Here is a 10,895-nt window from a genome sequence, read left to right as displayed (position 1 = left end):
GGTCCAAAGTACTGATTTTTCTTTTTGTACCCAAAAATCCAACGGTTATTGGTAAAGATGCATGTTCACTGAATATATTTTGTAAATTTCCTACTGCTTTAGTATATAATAAAACTTAATTTTTGGTTAGGACGATGCATTGCTAAGAACTTTCTTTACAGGATGGGAATTTAAGGAGATTTTCTCATTTTTTGTTCTCCCTCAGATTCCAGATTTCCAAATAGTTGTATCTCAACCAAATATTGCCTATCTAACAAAAACCAGCTACATCAATAGGAATCTTATTTATTCAGGCTTCCAGATGGTAAGCTAAAGTAGAAATTGGCTTTTGTTTTTTGTGCCAGACTAAAACATGTCCAGCAAGTTGACTGGACTATGTTGTTGGCATGGTTGACTCAGTTAAGCTATTGTGTTTCAAAGTGATCACAGCCCAGCGTTCAGCATGGACTCAGGGAGACACTCCAATTAAATGAATACTGAGATGATGTTCCTCTTTACCGCTAGGAGGAGACATGCATTACATAATGCACATTAACTGCTCTTTATATATGGGGCTAAAATATAATGAATATGGGAAATTAAAGTTAATATACACTTGAGTAAAAAACCTGGAAATAAAAGTGAAAATGTTAGAATTAAAAAAAAAAAAAAAAAAAAAGCTGCAACAGAGAATAAAAAATATTCTTATTACTAAGATTCTACTCTACTTTGGATCATTCAGGAATCACAAGTCTTCAGGTTTTCCACACAAACTTGTGACATTTTTGCAGCTTATGCAACCTAACCTTTGCATAATTTGTAATGGAAAAACCACAAGATTAGATAAATTAGATACATTAAGAAAGTTCAGATAAATGCCAACCAGAAAGTATTTTCCAAAACGCAAGTCTTTCGGGGAGTATATAGTCCAGATGCAGAGTACCGGATATTGAAGACCTCTGGGTCTCCTGTAGAAGTTACCACGAGCCATTTTGTTTGGAAAAGAGCCGTTATATATTTATCATCTACCTTTATTCTGTAAACTCAAATGTAGCATAATAGGTGTTGTGTAGACAAAACAGGGGGGACGATCCCTAAAATCAAATAGAGAGCTGTACTAATGATCACATTTATCATAGAAACATCAGAACTCCACCTGGAAGGCACAGCAGAGGAACAGGACTAGGAAAAACACCATAATCCAGTTGGCAAATAAACCAGAATCCAAAACTCCAATCTACTCAATCCTTTGGTCGCCCATATCCCTCTGAAGATACCAGAAATTAAAACTCACTTTGCAACAGTGCAACAGTGTCAAAGTAATAAGTTAAAAAAACTTTCCATAGATGTAACTGCAGTGTGAGATTGTCACAACCCTGTAGTGATGTATGTCACCAGTCAATACATGGCCAAGTGACGATTGGAATTCCCATAACAAAAGACTGGTAACTAGGTAATGCGCCAATTAAAGTTCATAAAAGTTTCAACACATCCGCTTTCCGAGGTACAACTAAATTCAGTATTTTTAGCATTTAGTAGTTACACTTTAATATGGGCTGTATCACTATAATACCTAAATTAACACAATTTCATAAATACATACAAGGCTGGGACCGACGAATATTCACAAACATTTACTTAACCTGTAAGCCTGGTTTATCCAGAGATTTCAATGGAAAATCCATAGTGGGTGTGCATTTCTACCAATAGCAACTGATCTGATGAAAAATAACAAAAAGTGGAATGTTAGCAGTTATAAAAAAAAATGTAAGAAAAAAAGGTAACATTTTAATTTAGGGGTCTCTTAAACTATTTGCTTACTTAGCATGCATATTACTAGAGAGGATATTTATCCATTTTATTAGTATTTAATTAAGCAGGCATATTATGGCCTTATTCCGCATGCCTTAATCATTATACGCTCAATACCCTAAACTTAACAACTAACTACCTATTTATAATGCAACGACGACATTAGGCGGATATTAAGGGAAAACAGTCCTATTGAGTTTAATAGTGATATAAGTGTTACCGAAAAAAGGATAATATATTAAAAGAATAGGCGTATATTAACCTCCCTTTCTAGCTCCAAACTGTAAGAGCATGGTGCTAGCAAAATGCATAAATGTTAAAGTAAATGTAACGAGTATTTTTCTTCGTTTTTGCTGCAAAAGTTCAAAATATCACTCTAAAAAGGTGCATATAAATAAGGCTAAATTTTTTTTAAATTAATACAGTTTTCAATATATAAATAATTATTATTAAATTTTTTTTTTTTAAATCATTTTTTTATGATGTTTAAAAGTCTTTGTCTGCTCACCAGGGCTCGATCAAAAATACAGTAACACAGTAATTTTGTAAGAAATCCTTTAAATTTTAAATATTTTTGATATATTTTTAAAAATATTTTATTTTTAGCAGCCATTACTCCAGTGTGCACATTACCTCCTTCAGAAATCATTCTAAGATTCTGGTTTGGTAGCTTAAGTAGCCTTTCTCATTATTAATCAATGTTGAAATATTTTGTTGGACATCCATGATACATTTTTTAGGAGTCATAAATAAATTAGAAAGTTTAAAAGAGCAGCATTTTATTTGAAAACAGAATAGAAATTTGGTAACATAATAAAATGTATTTACTGTCCACTTTTAATTCATTGAGTGGTCCTTGCTGAATAAAAGGTGTTCATTTCTTTCAAATAGGCGAGTAGTATATACTGAATACCAAATATAAGCTATTATAAATTAGGGGACAGTATTTTGATTATTTGAAAAGATACCAGTGATTTTACTAGTTTATCATTCTTACATAACTTACAATTGAAAGTTAAGTTTCAGTATATATAATTAAATATATAATAAAATTCTATATTCAGTATAATTCTATTAATTAATTAATGTATAACTGAATGAAAAAAATGTACTACCTATCCCCTTGTAATTAACAACAAATAGTATCAAATAAATAACATGCAACAGTCCATAAAACATTACCAAACCAATAGATAAAAAAGTAAAAATTGTACAGTCAAAAGTTTTTTTTTTTGTGCATGGCTAAATTTTAATCATAAAATGAACACTAAATATCTATTTATTCATTGACAATATGCATTTATCTTACACCCACATACCTTTATGGACACTTGCACAGACAACCTGATGTTGCTTCACATCATGATCGTACAGCCACCGACTCCCCATGGATATATTCTTCTCTCACACAAAATGTGTCTCTCTGTTGACAGCCGCAGCACTGCTTTCCCCGAGAATAACAGGAACTCACCTACCAAAATGTGTCATTTCCAGAAGTTTCTTAGTAACTTATAAGATGCTCAGGTTTAACTGTCTTGTGAAGCGTTTCAGTGAAGACTGAGTTATGTGCACCACCCTCCTTAACCCAAAACTTCAACACACACCCAGCCTCCAAAGCACAGGTAGTGCGCTTCCCCTCTAGCAAAGCTAAAAGTTAACTGTAAATCAAATAAATCATTATAATAATCCTATTTTTCACTATATACCGTTATATTTTATGCACACTTAGAAGCATATTGGGTTAAATTTGGAGCCTCCGAGAACTGCCGAGAAAATTGCTTGATTATTTTAAGAGATATTTTTAAAATAAGTGAAATTAAAATAAATGTTTTTTTTTGAGAAATAAAAGATAGTTTAAAAACACATTGGTATATTTTTTACATAGTTATTTTGTTGTGGCTACTGTTTCATTTTACCTCTTTATAAATCGGCACCGTTTTGATTGACTAACAGGTCGAGCTGCTTTTTAACAGGAGGAGTTTTCATTTCAATGAAAATCTAATAACCGCTTTGGGTTTGGCATCAGTTTTAAGTTGCTCCACCCATACTTGCATCATGCCTCGTTACTTTGTATAACTGTCTTTTACTGAACAAAAGAGCAGGGTGAGGTTTGCACCTACAACACCTTCCCCATATTTTGGTTTGGCTGTAATCCATAAAAGCAAGATTTATTCTCTTAGTTTTTAACATTTGAAATATGTTTATTTTTAGCAATAACACTGTATCTGTCTAATCCTCCCTCTGTTGTTATTCTCTTCCTCTATAACTCCAAGATCCTCATTTGCCCTTAGTAGGATGGTGCATTCCTTTTTAGCTTATTACACAGCAATAAAGGGCAATTAGCCAATCTTCCCATATTCATTAGTAGCAAGGAAGTCCATACAGAGAAACAATAGGCTATGACAGTCCCAACTGATTTCAAAGCAGTAGTCACCACTTAGATTTGTTCCCATCACTGAGTTACTGTATGAGTGATTCATATCACATTTTTTTTTTCTGTGCAAAATGCCCAAACAGTGACGAATAAACTGCCTAATACAATAAAACGAAATAACTGCATAGGCCTACATACTTAAATTACACAAGAGTGATGTTTATAAAATGTCTTAATATAATCATTATAAAATGCATACATACATAAAGTATGACGTATTTATGTGTTACTAAAAGCATATTGTTGAAAGATTTTTGACCAGTAAAAGTGTTAGAAATGAGGAATGTCTCTCCAGTACCGACCCCACAACCAAAGTTTATTGGGCTATTTAAACAAAGAGTCTTTGCGATTTTCACCCTGCCCATAGACTGTATAAAAAACATGCCATGGGTTCTCAATGTTCATGTTCCTATCCATCCTAAAAGTATGTAAGATGGGAATAAGTGTGTCCCAAAGCCAGTGCCCGGCCTAGTGTTTTGGGGGACCCTAAAGCATGATTTTTATTAAAAAGGTGGGGGCTCCTAAGTCGCTATAGTATGGTGGTTTACCAACCCTACAAACCACGGGGGAGAGCCGCGAATGTGGCACTCGCCGAGAATGTAAACTCAACAAATCCCTACGAACCTTGTTAAAAAGAGTGGGGCCGTGCCAATAGGACAGTACCATAACTGGCTTGACATTGACATTTGTAAAAAACTGATTTTAACTACTCATGGCACCACTGCAACTAATTAAAGTTGTCTGTGGAGTTTAAAATCAGGATTATGGTGTCACACGGTGAGGACAAACGTTTTTCAGTGACAAATTGTATCAAGTCAATATGCTGTTTAGGAATATATGTATGAAAAATGATTGCCAATTACTTAAAATAGACACTTTAAATTAAAAGTAAAATTATGTCTGAGGTATATTAATTAACAAATTGTATGCTTTTCTTTTTAATTTTATAAAAGTTGTCATTTATTGAAACATCCTTGAGGACAGTCACACCATAGGAAACTTTTGAGATTTATCTCAAAAATGTTAAAAAATAATAATAAATAATGAAACTAAAAAGGATAACTTATAATAACTTATAACAAATCCTATTATAGTGTTGCATCATTAATTACAGCTAGATATTTGTACGCAGCCTAATTTGCATGCATCAGGGACCAGGCAGCCGCTCTCAACTTGCTGGTATTGAAATTGCGCTTTGAATATGCACGCAACATCAGTTTTTAGTTTCGCTTTACATTGACGTGTCCAGCGAGACATTTTTAAAATTCATTCCTACGGAAAACAAAAAAGTACAGCTTCAGAAAAACGCTCCAGCTTAGCTCGTGCTGTTGCTCCCCCATCACTGGCCTTACACCCGTGATTGCTGGCCCAACTCCTGACATGGGGCCCCCTGGTGGCCACGGGGGCCCTATGCAGCCGCTTATATCACTTATTAGGTAGGGCCGGCACTGCCCAAAGCATAGTATGTTGAAAAGAGTATACCAAAAGTCCCCGGATGGTCTTTTCAGGTCGATTTTTGAAGTGTGGATCCATGCACACTACAATGGCTAAAAAAATTGCCCACAATCCATTGCGCTTTGGCCTAGGGATGAGGGGGGGTTGGGCAGAACTACCGAAACTCCATGATATAAACGCTTTAGAAAAAACTTACAAAATGTGGCGGATGCACGTGAATCGACGGTTAGGTAGAGAGGTTAACAAAAAGGGGTTTGAGTTTACTAATAAGTCAAAACAATTAACCACTAAGTAAAAAAATATTTATTTATTGTTATCCATGTTATATTTGTCATCTGCAAGAGCAAGTTGAAACTTATTATAAACCATCCATTTGGTTGGTTTAAGCTTTTAAATGCATCATTATGCAGAAAACATGAGCAGAGTTCTCCGCATGAAAGACCCGTGACCGACAGATCAACGAGATACTATCTTTTCTCTCCAGTACGGTAGGAAGTTAAATAAAAACGAAAATGTGGAGGATGTTTAAACTGTAACAAGATGACTGACAGGCGCCACATTTTCAGTGACAGGGTCCATGTCCCAAAGCTTGCCTACTCTTCTACTACACACTCAAAGGTGTGTACTTTTTCTTCACCAAAAGAAGTACATACTTTAAGGGCGTAGTATAAGTAGGCCATTGAGACCAGGGTCTGCGACATCGTGTCCGTGATGTCACCGTTCAGCTGTCCGAGAGCGCTTTTGAAGCTCAAAGTGGGTGGAGGCGGCCATTTGCCATCTGGCGGCAAAGAGAAAAAAAACATCATCGCCGGGCCTCACTCCCGGTAATCGAAAATCGGGGCAAAAAGAGGTGGTGAGCTGGTTCCTGAAAACCACACCAACCTTAGCTTTGACGGCTCGTGTCACCAGTGTGCAATGTAGCATACCTGTCACTCAAGTGGCCCCGCCCTTAATTATGCAGAATTTTAACCGGATGAGTTATAACAAAAAAAAATATCACCCCTCTCACAGTTGTCCATGAAGGGCAATATAGCTATATAGACCAAAACAATTTTTTGAACCAGGCTGTAAACATTTTTTTCTGCTGGAAAGTAATGAGAGACAGATATAGTCTCAAATATAATTCACGCAAAAAAAACACGATTCACACATGTGTAGACAATTTTACATGCATGAAACCTAATTCAATGTACACACAAAAAAAATTCACGTGCGTGCTGAAAAAAAAATATATATCGTCACAAAAAAGCAATTCACATGGCGCCCAAAATAAAAAATATATATTCATAAACATACATTTCACAAATGCAAAACCCACAATTCGTAGATATGACAAACGTGTGCAACAAAAACCTTTGAATGTTCTAAAATGTACGGAGTGTCTGAATGTACAAATCGTCATTTACTACGAATCCACTCGGATTTGTGTGTGTGTGTGTTTTTGAGGACTTTCCTGGCAGCGCTCTCTTCATCTTCCCACTATCCTCGTGGGTCTGTCGTACTCTTTAGCCAATCAGAGGCGAGCTTACCATTCACCATAATATTCATAAGCCACATGAGCTGCAGTGCATTCAAGGAGCACGATTCTCGCGCACCTTTTTGCGCACATATGGATTAATTGAGAACGGAAATTAAGCCCTTACATCAATAATCCCATAGACAGTAAAAGAAAATGGACACAGGACCCAATGGGAACTCAATTGAGACAAGTGAAGCACATTTTTAGCCAATTTTTTAGAACCTTCGTTTCTGACGCGCAGGACTCAACTAAGCACTTGATGACGTCAGCAAACCTCGTCTGACAGATGTAAATCTTCTAGTAGCGTGTGCATGCAAAACTGCCATCGTTAATCTTGCAGAGACGCGGAGCTTGAGCGGGGAGTTCTTTGGCTTGTATGTGTGTTAAGCAGTGTGTAGCAAAGAGAGTATTCTGATTAATTATTTTGTATAGTATTTTTTAAAATGTAACGCCAGGGCTTCTATGGGCTTCTCTCTTGACGTACTCTCCCGATTGCCTGCGAGCTTACTGAATGCACTCTCGGTGGGTAGCTTATGATATGATTGGTTGAATGTTAAGCTCGCATCTGATTGGCTAAGAGCTACGACCAGACCCCGTGACGCTGGAGAGAGAGCTCTGCCAGGAAGTCTCCAAAAAACACACACACAAATCCGACACGTGGATTCATAGTAAATGACGATTTGTACATTCAGACACTCGTACCTTTTAAACATTCAAAGGTTTTTGCTGGGGGGGCACAGTTGTATATCTCACGAATTGTGTTTTGCATTTTGTGAAATGTATTTTATGATATATATAATTTATTTTGCGCATGTGAATTGCTTTTTGTGAATATATATATTTTTTTCACGCACGTGAATTTTTTTTGTGTGTGTACGTGAAATTAGGTTTCATGCCCCCCCCCCATGTGAAATTGTCTATGCATGTGTGAATCATGTTTTTTGCTGTGAATTATATTTGACCCGACTTATCTGTCTCCATAGTAAAGTTGGTCATTTAAACATGGGGAGTCTATGGGACTGACTCCCTTTTGCCCCAGCAGCCACATAGCCTCTAGTGGCCAGCTGAGACGAATTACAATTTAAGACACTTCATTGTTGGCTTCACGAGACCGAGAGAGCCCCCGCCTCTGTTTTCATGTATTTTTAGCCAATCAAGGTGGGATTAGCTGGAAGAGATCGGGGTGTGTTTGAGAAACAGACCTTGTTTGGAAACAACAGTCAAGCAAACCCTTGTCAAAAGAACTGCCTGTCCACACGGAGACAGCGCTTCGCTGTATATACATACATTTTGTTGTATCGGATAGGCGTTTCGTCCACCATGGATCCGGCGTTTTGGGGAGAGTGTGTGAACCGAGTGTCCGTTCGTAGTTTGTTTGAAAGTGATTTTGTTAAATAAATATCTCCTTTTTGAATTGGACTTTGAGCTTTGTTACTTTGCAGAACTTTTTTATGCTCAAAACAGCACAGCCACATTACAGACTTTCTAAAGTTGAAAACAAGTGTGAAAAACCGTAATAGGACCCCTTTAATTTTGGTCCCTCTCTTCACAGTCTACAACAACTCTTCCCCTATTTCCTCTACCACAAGAATATGCTTTTGTTCCTAAGTGCCGTCCTGATGGGTGCTTCACTGTAGTGGGCTGGAGCGAGGGATCGGAACGGTCAGATTCTCTTCCGGTCACTGCTGCTGTCGTCCATCAGTGGACTTCCTTCATGTGCTGCTGGAATCACTGCTCTTCTCCCCATCCAATAGGAGCTCAGTAAACGGGCTCGTCCCAGTAGCTCTGTCTGTCCTGGGAATGATGACCATCAATTCTGTTATGCGGAAGGCGTATATATGGGTGTCAGTGTGCCTACTGCATCTCTCCCTGGATAATTCTAATAATTATAAGCCTGTAAGCCAACCTTCTTTCCAAACAACTGTCTTCCTTTGCAACGTCCTGGCCATTGTTACTGGAATTGTACGTATCCTTATTCTTAAATGTATAGAATACTTCAGTTTTTTTTTTCTTTCATACTACAGACCTTGATTTTGAAGTTGACAATCCTATGATGTAGTTTAATCAGTGTATAGTGTATTTTTAATCTATTCGTTAACTTAGTACTTTTAGATGTAATGGGGTGGTTTTCATTGTTAGAGATGTCAGAATCTAGAGCTTCTGTCTTGGAGAAGAAGTTCCCTTTTCGCTTGCTAAAGCACATACCTGGTGTCCAATTTATCCCTGCATCGACCGTAGAGCGCAAAAAGCCACTTGACCTCACATGAGTAATCAATGCCACAATGACAAGTGGTCGCCGTATTGTTCACTTTATGGTGTTCATATTGCAATATGAAAAAGGTTAAGAATGCATAATTTATCTTCCTCATCTTGAGCAGCTGGATGATGCATTTCAGGCTTTTTTTTATTGGTTATTACTGGTATCAATTTAGCATTATGTATTTGTTGATATTTGTGGCAAAGCTGTTTAATTAATGAAAGCCTGTTTAACAGAGACTGTTTAAAAGAATTTGAGAAACATTTATTTTGAGATTGTGTCAGTTGGTTCTATATGGAGGTTATTGATTTTATTTATGCAGGTCTTTAAAAAAAATAGTACACCCAAAAACTTTGAATAATGTTGGTAATCAAACAGATTTGATTCCTGTTGCCTTAAGTTGGACCAAAAATTGAAATGGGAGTCAATGGGAACCAAAAAACAGTTTGGTTCCCAACATTCTTCTTCAGAAAAATCTTCTTTTATGTTTCTCAGAAGAAAAGTCACACAGTTTAAAAAAAAAAAAAAGACATGAGGGTGAGTAAATGATGATAGAATTGTCATTTTTGGGTGGACTATCCCTAAAACCAATACATGTTTTGATTTTTCTCAGTGTATTTTCTGCCTTTAAAAATATCTGTAATTCCAGAGACGCTCCACCAGGTTCGTACCCTTTCCAGGCCTACGCTCCAGTGAATGCTGTCAATGGTCAAGTTACAGGACGCCTTCCTAACACATTTGATGGTTGGCCGGTTTCACTGTATCCTCAACAGCAATACACATTTACATCGCCTTACGCTGGAGTGGGCATTGGTCACAATTACGGTCATAGTCATAGCCATAGCCATGGACATCATCATGGGCACAGCCATCACACCGGCAGCCCGTGGATGCCCATGTCCCCATACGCTCAGCATCAGTTCAGGCCTCCAGTTAACCTGACAGGACAGCCCTTCACTAAACTACCTCAGCCAGGAGTGCCATTTACACCTCCGATCTCACAGCCAAAGTCTGGAGTGCCTGTCTTTCCCACAACTCCTCCTGGAGCCTCTGTGCCTTTGTCATCCTAGAGATTTGATGCCTTATCTGCAGGTTTTTTTGTTGTGTTCTCTTTCTTCTGATACCTTAAGTCTTGTTCCTAGAATTCAAACTGTTCCAGATGTGCAATTTTGCAACCTGGATGATGTTTAACTTGTTTTTAATTTTATACAGTTGCTGTTTTGCTACATAACATTTTGTACCTTAAATTAAAAACTGAATTGAGTAAAACATTTTTGTTTTAATAAATTCTTTAGCCATTTTATATACTGCAGTATTTTTTTAAACATCACATTTTGAGGCCAGACAGTGTTTGTGCAAATTCTTTATTTGTCAAACATTGTATGACTAAGATCATAATTGCACAAATCATCTGACATCACAATGATGTCCAAGCAATA

General features: G+C 37.0%; 1 pseudogene; it reads left to right on the top strand.

The window, feature by feature from the left end:
• Positions 1-6,391: 6,391 nt before the first annotated feature.
• Positions 6,392-10,526, top strand: LOC122144400 (annotated as a pseudogene).
• Positions 10,527-10,895: the final 369 nt, after the last annotated feature.

The sequence above is a fragment of the Cyprinus carpio genome, unplaced genomic scaffold (genome assembly GCF_018340385.1).
Source record: "Cyprinus carpio isolate SPL01 unplaced genomic scaffold, ASM1834038v1 S000006658, whole genome shotgun sequence".
In the NCBI taxonomy this organism is placed as follows: Eukaryota; Metazoa; Chordata; class Actinopteri; order Cypriniformes; family Cyprinidae; genus Cyprinus; species Cyprinus carpio.
This window is presented reverse-complemented; position numbering and strand designations above follow the sequence as displayed.